Here is a 10,221-nt window from a genome sequence, read left to right as displayed (position 1 = left end):
TTTAGTATTGAACATAATAGACCCTGGCGTAAGTTGCATCATTGTGTGGGGAAGGCAGTTTACCACCTGCTCGAATGGTGAAACAAATTCCACCAATTTAGTTTGTTTATTCAGTATATATGTTCAAATGAACCTATGGAATGCCCAGAAAATCCTTGCCATAGGATTTGATTCTGGATAGAAATTACTTATTAATATCTGACAGATACCAGTTTCCTTTAAGTTTCTCCATCTCTTGCCAGTGAAATTTGGTGCATTATCAGATATAATAGCATCTGGCTTCCCGAACATGGGAAAGAAATCTTCCTGGATTCACACGACGACCTACTGAAAACCTGTCTCCTATCCTTTTCCCATCCCTAGCCCATCCTTTTTCTTTTCCTTCCCATTTCCTCCACATAACCAATGCTGGCAGTTAAATTATGTATAGGGGTGTGAAGGAAATGCCAAGCCCATATGCCGAACATATGGCAAATCGTCAGTGCCTGGGCGATAAGGTGGCACAATAAGACAAGAAATGTATATTATGTTTCCCTTCATTTTGTTATACAATGTGGTCAGAAACAGTCTGAAAAGCTTGTAAGTATTGCAGGGTAGGTTATGCTGGAAAATAATTGTTAAGAAAAAAATTCGATGAGTTGAGCTTTTTCCTAATTAATTAGCATTGAAGATAGCCAATCAGGCCGTCGTGCGCGCTGTTTCAAGCGGCGCGCCAGAGACGGTGTCGCCAAATAGGTTCTTCGTTTGGTGAGAACACCTGGCACTAATTGTATCTGGCGGGCCACTTTAATTTGCGTACGCAATGGCCTAATTGGCTAATTTTAAAGCTAATTAATTCGGAAACAGCGCACCGTACCGAATTTTTTTCTTAACAATTCTTTGTCAACACAACCAACCCAACACCCTTACAAGCTTTTGCGACAATTTCTGACCGCCCTGGATAATCTCTTTTGGTTTTAAACCCTATGGCGAAAAAATTATGTCTCTTCTTTGCTACATAATAACAACGGTTTTGTAACTGCTGTACACTGAGAAACATGTGAATATTTAAGAGGAAGAATGCAGCACACACACTGTACTTCTTGTAATATAAAGTCCTTTAATATCTTTAGACCAACTGCTGTGTCACATCTATAAGTTTTGTGGCTAATATATATAATTGCTAACCTCTTGGACGCCTCATGTGATGCTGCACTAAATCAGCAATGCTTTCCATTAATACTAACCACGCAAAAGACGCCTTCCACCTGATGACCATCGACGCGAGTAATGAATGTAATCAAACTTAATGATTTACGCAAAATTATGTATTTTTCAATCCATTTATAGTGCTCATAACGTAGTCCATAATACACTCCTGGAAACTGAAATAAGAACACCGTGAATTCATTGTCCCAGGAAGGGGAAACTTTATTGACACATTCCTGGGGTCAGATACATCACATGATCACACTGATAGAACCACAGCCACATAGACACAGGCAACAGAGCATGCACAATGTCGGCACTAGTACAGTGTATATCCACCTTTCGCAGCAATGCAGGCTGCTATTCTCCCATGGAGACGATCGTAGAGATGCTGGATGTAGTCCTGTGGAACGGCTTGCCATGCCATTTCCACCTGGCGCCTCAGTTGGACCAGCGTTCGTGCTGGACGTGCAGACCGCGTGAGACGACGCTTCATCCAGTCCCAAACATGCTCAATGGGGGACAGATCCGGAGATCTTGCTGGCCAGGGTAGTTGACTTACACCTTCTAGAGCACGTTGGGTGGCACGGGATACATGCGGACGTGCATTGTCCTGTTGGAACAGCAAGTTCCCTTGCCGGTGTAGGAATGGTAGAACGATGGGTTCGATGACAGTTTGGATGTACCGTGCACTATTCAGTGTCCCCTCGACGATCACCAGTGGTGTACGGCCAGTGTAGGAGATCGCTCCCCACACCATGATGCCGGGTGTTGGCCCTGTGTGCCTCGGTCGTATGCAGTCCTGATTGTGGCGCTCACCTGCACGGCGCCAAACACGCATACGACAATCATTGGCACCAAGGCAGAAGCGACTCTCATCGCTGAAGATGACACGTCTCCATTCGTCCCTCCATTCACGCCTGTCGCGACACCACTGGAGGCGGGCTGCACGATGTTGGGGCGTGAGCGGAAGACGGCCTAACGGTGTGCGGGACCGTAGCCCAGCTTCATGGAGACGGTTGCGAATGGTCCTCGCCGATACCCCAGGAGCAACAGTGTCCCTAATTTGCTGGGAAGTGGCGGTGCGGTCCCCTACGGCACTGCGTAGGATCCTACGGTCTTGGCGTGCATCCGTGCGTCGCTGCGGTCCGGTCCCAGGTCGACGGGCACGTGCACCTTCCGCCGACCACTGGCGACAACATCGATGTACTGTGGAGACCTCACGCCCCACGTGTTGAGCAATTCGGCGGTACATCCACCCGGCCTCCCGCATGCCCACTATACGCCCTCGCTCAAAGTCCGTCAACTGCACATACGGTTCACGTCCACGCTGTCGCGGCATGCTACCAGTGTTACAGACTGCAATGGAGCTCCGTATGCCACGGCAAACTGGCTGACACTGACGGCGGCGGTGCACAAATGCTGCGCAGCTAGCGCCATTCGACGGCCAACACCGCGGTTCCTGGTGTGTCCGCTGTGCCGTGCGTGTGATCATTGCTTGTACAGCCCTCTCGCAGTGTCCGGAGCAAGTATGGTGGGTCTGACACACCGGTGTCAATGTGTTCTTTTTTCATTTCCAGGAGTGTATAAGGATGGCAGATGGCAGAGTTAATATTTTAAGTTCTCTAAATAATGGTCGACATGGTTCTTTGTGATTAGCAGTGCACATATTTTGAATGATTCTTTTCTGTATTTTTAGTATCCCCACTATGTTTGTGAAGTTACCCCAAAAAACAATACAATACCTAATAATGGATTCAATGTAGCTTTTATATGCTATTTTTCATGTGTCCATGTCAACTGCAGTTGATGATATTTGCATTGCAAAATGCAGAGCTGCTCAGCTTGTTTGCTAGGTATTCAATGTGTGCCTACTAGGTCAAATTTTTGTCTACATTTAAGCCTAAGAATTTGACCGAGTCATTCAATTCAGTGAAAATCTTGGCCCCAGCAGTGCTAGCAGCGCACAGTATACCTGCACCAGATGAACATTAGAATCAACAGTACAAACAGAGTAAACATTATACTTTACTGTCTCTGCTCTGTCTAGAATTACAAGAGTACATCAAGTTATGATAAAGGAATTGGCAGACTTGTTTAAGAAGGTATATATCCATGGCAATTTAATGTAAGAAACTATTACAGGGCTTGCATAAATCCAAAGTACATTTTGAATTTCAGATGCCCTATCTAATTTCTGAACCAATCAGCACATCTGCTCTAATTAGTTATTCCTTATTATCTAGCCAACAAATTATGTTAACATAGTAATATCTTCCCCCCCATGAACCATGGACCTTGCCATTGGTGGGGAGGTCTGCGTGCCTCAGCAATACAGATGGCCGTACCGTAGGTGCAACCACAATGGAGAGGTATATGTTGAGAGGCCTGACAAAAATGTGGTTACTGAAGAGGGGCAGCAGCCTTTTCAGTAGTTGCAGGGGCAACAATCTGGATGATTGACTGATCTGGCCTTGTAACATTAACCAAAACGACCTTGCTGTGCTGGTACTGCGAACGGCTGAAAGCAAGGGGAAACTACAGCCGTTATTTTTCCCGAGGACATGCAGCTTTATTGTATGATTAAATGATGATGGCGTCCTCTTGGGTAAAATATTCCGGAGGTAAAATAGTCCCCCATTCGGATCTCCGGATGGGGACTACTCAAGAGGACGTCGTTATCAGGAGAAAGAAAACTGGCATTCTACGGATCGGAGCGTGGAATGTCAGATCCCTTAATCGGGCAGGTAGGTTAGAAAATTTAAAAAGGGAAATGGATAGGTTAAAGTTAGATATAGTGGGAATTAGTGAAGTTCGGTGGCAGGAGGAACAAGACTTTTGGTCAGGTGATTACAGGGTTATAAATACAAAATCAAATAGAGGTAATGCAGGAGTAGGTTTAATAATGAATAAAAAAATAGGAGTGCGGGTTAGCTACTACAAACAACATAGTGAACGCATTATTGTGGCCAAGATAGGCACAAAGCCCATTCCTACTACAGTAGTACAAGTTTATATGACAACTAGCTCTGCAGATGATGAAGAAATTGATGAAATGTATGACGAGATAAAAGAAATTGTTCAGGTAGTGAAGGGAGACCAAAATTTAATAGTCATGGGTGACTGTAATTTGTCAGCAGGAAAAGGGAGAGAAGGAAACATAGTAGGTGAATATGGATTGGGGCTAAGAAATGAAAGAGGAAGCCACCTTGTAGAATTTTGCACAGAGCATAACTTAATCATAGCTAACACTTGGTTCAAGAATCATAAAAGAAGGTTGTATACCTGGAAGAATCCTGGAAATACTAAAAGATATCAGATAGATTATATAATGGTAAGACAGAGATTCAGGAACCAGGTTTTAAATTGTAAGACATTTCCAGGGGCAGATATGGACTCTGACCACAATCTATTGGTTATGACCTGTAGATTAAAACTGAAGAAACTGCAAAAAGGTGGGAATTTAAGGAGATGGGACCTGGATAAACTGAAAGAACCAGAGGTTGTAGAGTGTTTCAGGGAGAGCATAAGGGAACAATTGACAGGAATGGGGGAAAGAAATACAGTAGAAGAAGAATGGGTAGCTCTGAGGGATGAAGTAGTGAAAGCAGCAGACGATCAAGTAGGTAAAAAGACGAGGGCTAATAGAAATCCTTGGGTACAAGAAGAAATATTGAATTTAATTGATGAAAGGAGAAAATATAAAAATGCAGTAAATGAAGCAGGCAAAAAGGAATACAAACGTCTCAAAAATGAGATTGACAGGAAGTGCAAAATGGCTAAGCAGGGATGGCTAGAGGACAAATGTAAGGATGTAGAGGCTTGTCTCACTAGGGGTAAGATAGATATTGCCTACAGGAAAATTAAAGAGACCTTTGGAGAGAAGAGAACCACTTGTATGAATATCAAGAGCTCCAATGGCAACCCAGTTCTAAGCAAAGAAGGGAAGGCAGAAAGGTGGAAGGAGTATATAGAGGGTTTATACAAGGGCGATGTACTTGAGGACAATATTATGGAATGGAAGAGCATGTAGATGAAGATGAAATGGGAGATACGATACTGCGTGAAGAGTTTGACAGAGCACTGAAAGACCTGAGTCGAAACAAGGCTCCGGGAGTAGACAACATTCCATTAGAACTACTGACGGCCTTGGGAGAGCCAGTCCTGACAAAACTCTACCATCTGGTGAGCAAGATGTATGAGACAGGGGAAATACCCTCAGACTTCAAGAAGAATATAATAATTCCAATCCCAAAGAAAGCAGGTGTTGACAGATGTGAAAATTACTGAACTATCAGTTTAATAAGTCACAGCTGCAAAATACTAACGCGAATTCTTTACAGACAAATGGAAAAACTGGTAGAAGCGGACCTCGGGGAAGATCAGTTTGGATTCCATAGAAATCTTGGAACACGTGAGGCAATACTAACCTTACGACTTATCTTAGAAGAAAGATTAAGAAAAGGCAAACCTACGTTTCTAGCATTTGTAGACTTAGAGAAAGCTTTTGACAATGTTGACTGGAATACTCTCTTTCACATTCTAAAGGTGGCAGGGGTAAAATACAGGGAGCAAAAGGCTATTTACAATTTGAACAGAAACCAGATGGCAGTTACAAGAGTCAAGGGACATGAAAGGGAAGCAATGGTTGGAAGGGATTGAGGCAGGGTTGTAGCCTCTCCCTGATGTTATTCAATCTGTATATTGAGCAAGCAGTAAAGGAAACAAATGAAAAATTCGGAGTAGGTATTAAAATTCATGGAGAAAAAGTAAAAACTTTGAGGTTCGCTGATGACATTGTAATTCTGTCAGAGACAACAAAGGACTTGGAAGAGCAGTTGAACGGAATGGACAGTGTCTTGAAAGGAGGATATAAGATGAACATGAACAAAAGCAAAACGAGGATAACGGAATGTAGTCAAATTAAATCGGGTGATGCTGAGGGAATTAGATTAGGAAATGAGACAAAGTAGTAAAGGAGTTTTGCTATTTAGGGAGTAAAATAACTGATGATGGTCGAAGTAGAGAGGATATAAAATGTAGACTGGCAATGGCAAGGAAATCGTTTCGGAAGAAGAGAAATTTGTTAACATCGAGTATTGATTTAAGTGTCAGGAAGTCGTTTCTGAAAGTATTTGTATGGAGTGTAGCCATGTATGAAAGTGGAACATGGATGATAACTAGTATGGACAAGAAGAGAATAGAAGTTTTCGAAATGTGGTGCTACAGAAGAATGCTGAAGATAAGGTGGGTAGATCACGTAACTAATGAGGAGGTATTGAATAGGATTGGGGAGAAGAGAAGTTTGTGGCACAACTTGACTAGAAGAAGGGATCGGTTGGTAGGACATGTTTTGAGGCATCAAGTGATCACAAATTTAGCATTGGAGGGCAGCGTGGGGGGTAAAAATCGTAGAGGGAGACCAAGAGATGAATACACTAAGCAGATTCAGAAGGATGTAGGTTGCAGTAGGTACTGGGAGATGAAGAAGCTTGCACAGGATAGAGTAGCATGGAGAGCTGCATCAAACCAGTCTCAGGACTGAAGACCACAACACACAACAACAAGTAATATCTTGCTACAGGTTTAAATTTACTGATAGTAATGGTGTATTGCTGCGTGCCTTTTTGCATGATCCAAAAGTGGTAAAGTGAAAGGAGTTTCGTTTAATGACTTTCCGAGTCAAACTGATCTCGGAGAACAATGGCTTAAAGCAATATCAAGAGCCTATTTCAAATTCAGTTTCAACTATAGATCTTATGTCATATAGAGCCTTCATTTTTGAGAGTCTATCAACTTGGATTAAAAATTAAGAAATTGTAGGATGCTGTTGGTCTGTATGTTTTACCTTTATATCCATCTTACACAGCTGAACAAGTCAAACAAGAACATAGATCTGTTCTCAAACATTCAGTGAATGCAACGTAAAGGAAACAAAAATTATTAAAGAGCTGTGCAAACACATGATAAAAGCATTACTGAAGATGTCTCCCTGCTCGAATATCATGGCAATAATAATTCCAGTGTGACATTTTTGACAAAAAGTTGTTCAACTTAGAGCAAAATAAATTGCAACTGAAATTGTGGAGTGCAGGTTACACTTCTACACCTCGAAAAGAAACTACTTATGAGTTGGAGACTTACAACAACAGTTATCACAAAGCCTTGTCACATATAATTAAAACAGCAGAGCAGGATCCAACAATGCAAAATCTTCTATTATGCTTTCCAAAATCTTCTATTATGCTTTCACAAATAGTAAATTTCATGAAACCCTCTCTCATATGGACAGAATTTACTATAAAACACAGTATAGTGTGGGAATGCATATACAGTTGTGCTACAAAAAATAACCTGCAATTTCCTTCTGTGAATACACTGTCCTGGTATCTGGGTTACACTTCATGCGAAACAGTAGTTACAAATATTGTAAAGAAGCTTGTACTGTTATAACTACCTCAGTTCTCACTGTTTTGAACACTGAAAATCTGAAAGTGCACCTCAAGTGACATTTCAGACCATACTGAGAAATTATGCCATTTAATCTGCAAAATTCTTATATCGATTGTCTTAAAATACATTGGAGACAAATGAGGCTGGCCATTTAGAAAGGCTGAAATATTTAAATGACCCGTCAATCAACAGAAAAACAATCTGAATATATCCCTATACAGCAGTCCTGCAGCACTCTGGTGGAGCACGTGAGCACTTTTTGTTTTCTTGTGTTTGAACTTTTTTGAGGAATGGGGAGCCTGGCCATATACTAGCAGGTGATGGTTTGGCTCCTGGGAGAGTGTTGTGGAAATACCAAAAAACGTGGAGTGGCAGAAACTCAAAGTTAGATCTCAACTGTCACGTGACAGACTACTTACCATGTTTCAAGAACCAGAATTAACTGAAGAATCTAGAAGTATACACAATTAGTATCCAGCACTCTCATAGGGCACATGCAGACAAGACTGGACTTATTACAGTGCATAAAGGCATTTATGCATTCATTCTTGCCACACTCCATCAAATGGAATGAGAATTACCCTCTGACATGCACTTCACAATGGTTTGCACAGTATGGATGTGGATGTGGTATGGCAAGCTATGCAGTGACTGTAAACATTAGTTAGTGTTATCTGGTGTCACTTGGCAGTTCTCTATTATGATTGCCTCAACAACTGCTGTGTTTTACAGAGTCACAAGAGGAAGCACCTGATGTAAATGAGGAGAACTGGCTATATATACCACATATTTTATTAATTTGCAACTCACTGCTAAGACAAGCATGGCTCCCCATACCAGACCTCGATTTTTTTGTGCGTAAACTTCAGGAGGTTTTATACCTTCACAACACTAAAACCAAATATTGGAGCACTTATTGTTTCTAGTGCATGTTGTTAGTGGACTCTATTCCTGAGCCAAGGCGCATTCATCTGTATGACTTAGCCACATAGGTAAAGTCTCGCACATGTGACAGATCAAAGTTATTTTTAAAGGATTTTGTGTTATCATGATATAATTTCATCATTTCAATCAATTGTAATAGCAGCCAAGAAGTAAGACAAGTCAAGGAAAAGGAGGTGATTTTTATTATTTCACTGCAACTTAAGTCTATGTTGATGCATATGTTCCACAAAAATCTGTGCTGTGTCCAGCCATGCAAGTATTCCTACAGAGACAGCAAAGATCATCCATGCACCACTGGCAGATAACAGAACTTGGGTGTGCCAGAGATCATCCTGGGCAAGTTGGCCACTAAAAGAGCAACCAATGGCCATGAGATTCTCTGTTTTAATTGTAAGGAAGTAATGGTAGTAACTTACATTTCTCTGAATTAATGGTTTAACTATGGAACTGAAGAGGGTTTCAATCAGTCAGTCAGTTACTACTGAGGTGCTGAGGAAATCGCGAACTTGGGTCGGGAACACAATATATGTATTACAGCATGTGTGTTAGGAGATGTTTACAAGTGTTGTGATCAATAATTACCTGCTGCAAAATGTTACTGATTGTTTCATCAGTGTGGAATTTTCCACAATTTTATTGAAAGAGAATAGGAAGCTGTTTGTGGACTGATATGTGTTTAAAATACAAGGTTGGACAAGTGCAGTAACTGATCTAGGGCCCGATGAATCAAATTGTTTTCTGAATTTTGTCAGGGCCATTCTCCTTGTATTTTGCATGAAATTTGACATAAGGTCCAGCGATTTTAAGTTAGTACTGGTTTAGTCAAAAGTGACTTGCACACTAAGTCAGAATTTGATAGTACAATTCGAGTCATTAAAATACGACAGTGCTAAAGTTTTGACTTCAGCAATTTTGCCTGAAGTGGTCCATGTTGTGAGTTAGTGTACATTCCTGTAGATCTGGGTGTTGCAATTGGTTAGGGGATATTTATGAAGGCACACTCTAAGATAGTTGAGTGTCAGTCATGATTGTATGTTTTTATAATAGAGAACTGTACTGCAGGGCAGTAGCATTGTTATGCATGTGGAGTAACTCTTACCAAGCGTTACTCTTGAATTTTTTCTGGATCTGTGAATCCAGCACACTAAAACGTGGATCGTAGGTGAATTATTATAAATAGCACATTTTGCCTGTACATGTTGTTAGTGACGTACCCAGTGAGACCACAAAGCTGTAGTTAGACCATTTTAAAGCATAAATTTCATCTGTAATAAAAGTGATGAGTAACTTTACATTTAGGATCTTCTGGTGGGTACGCCAGAGGCCAAAACCTGAAGAGGTTTATGATTTTGAAAATCTGATATCTTAAGATGAGATATAAAGAGGTGCAGCATCTAGGATTCACATTTAAAATTAGTTAAAAATAAATTTTAGTCCACGAGTTATCATTTACCCATGATAATCTTTTAATTGTGTTTCCCCCTTTTGCATCCGTTTCATCCTTCTTGTGATTTTTCTCATGTATTTTGAAAAGGGAAGAATTTAAAAGGAAAGCAAAAGTTATAGTTCTGACATTTAGCTAGTAGTTTAACTACACCCATATCAGTGAATAGATCTAGACAACTGAACAGGAAA

This window comes from Schistocerca nitens, chromosome 8 (assembly GCF_023898315.1).
Source record: "Schistocerca nitens isolate TAMUIC-IGC-003100 chromosome 8, iqSchNite1.1, whole genome shotgun sequence".
Lineage (NCBI taxonomy): Eukaryota > Metazoa > Arthropoda > Insecta > Orthoptera > Acrididae > Schistocerca > Schistocerca nitens.
This window is presented reverse-complemented; position numbering follows the sequence as displayed.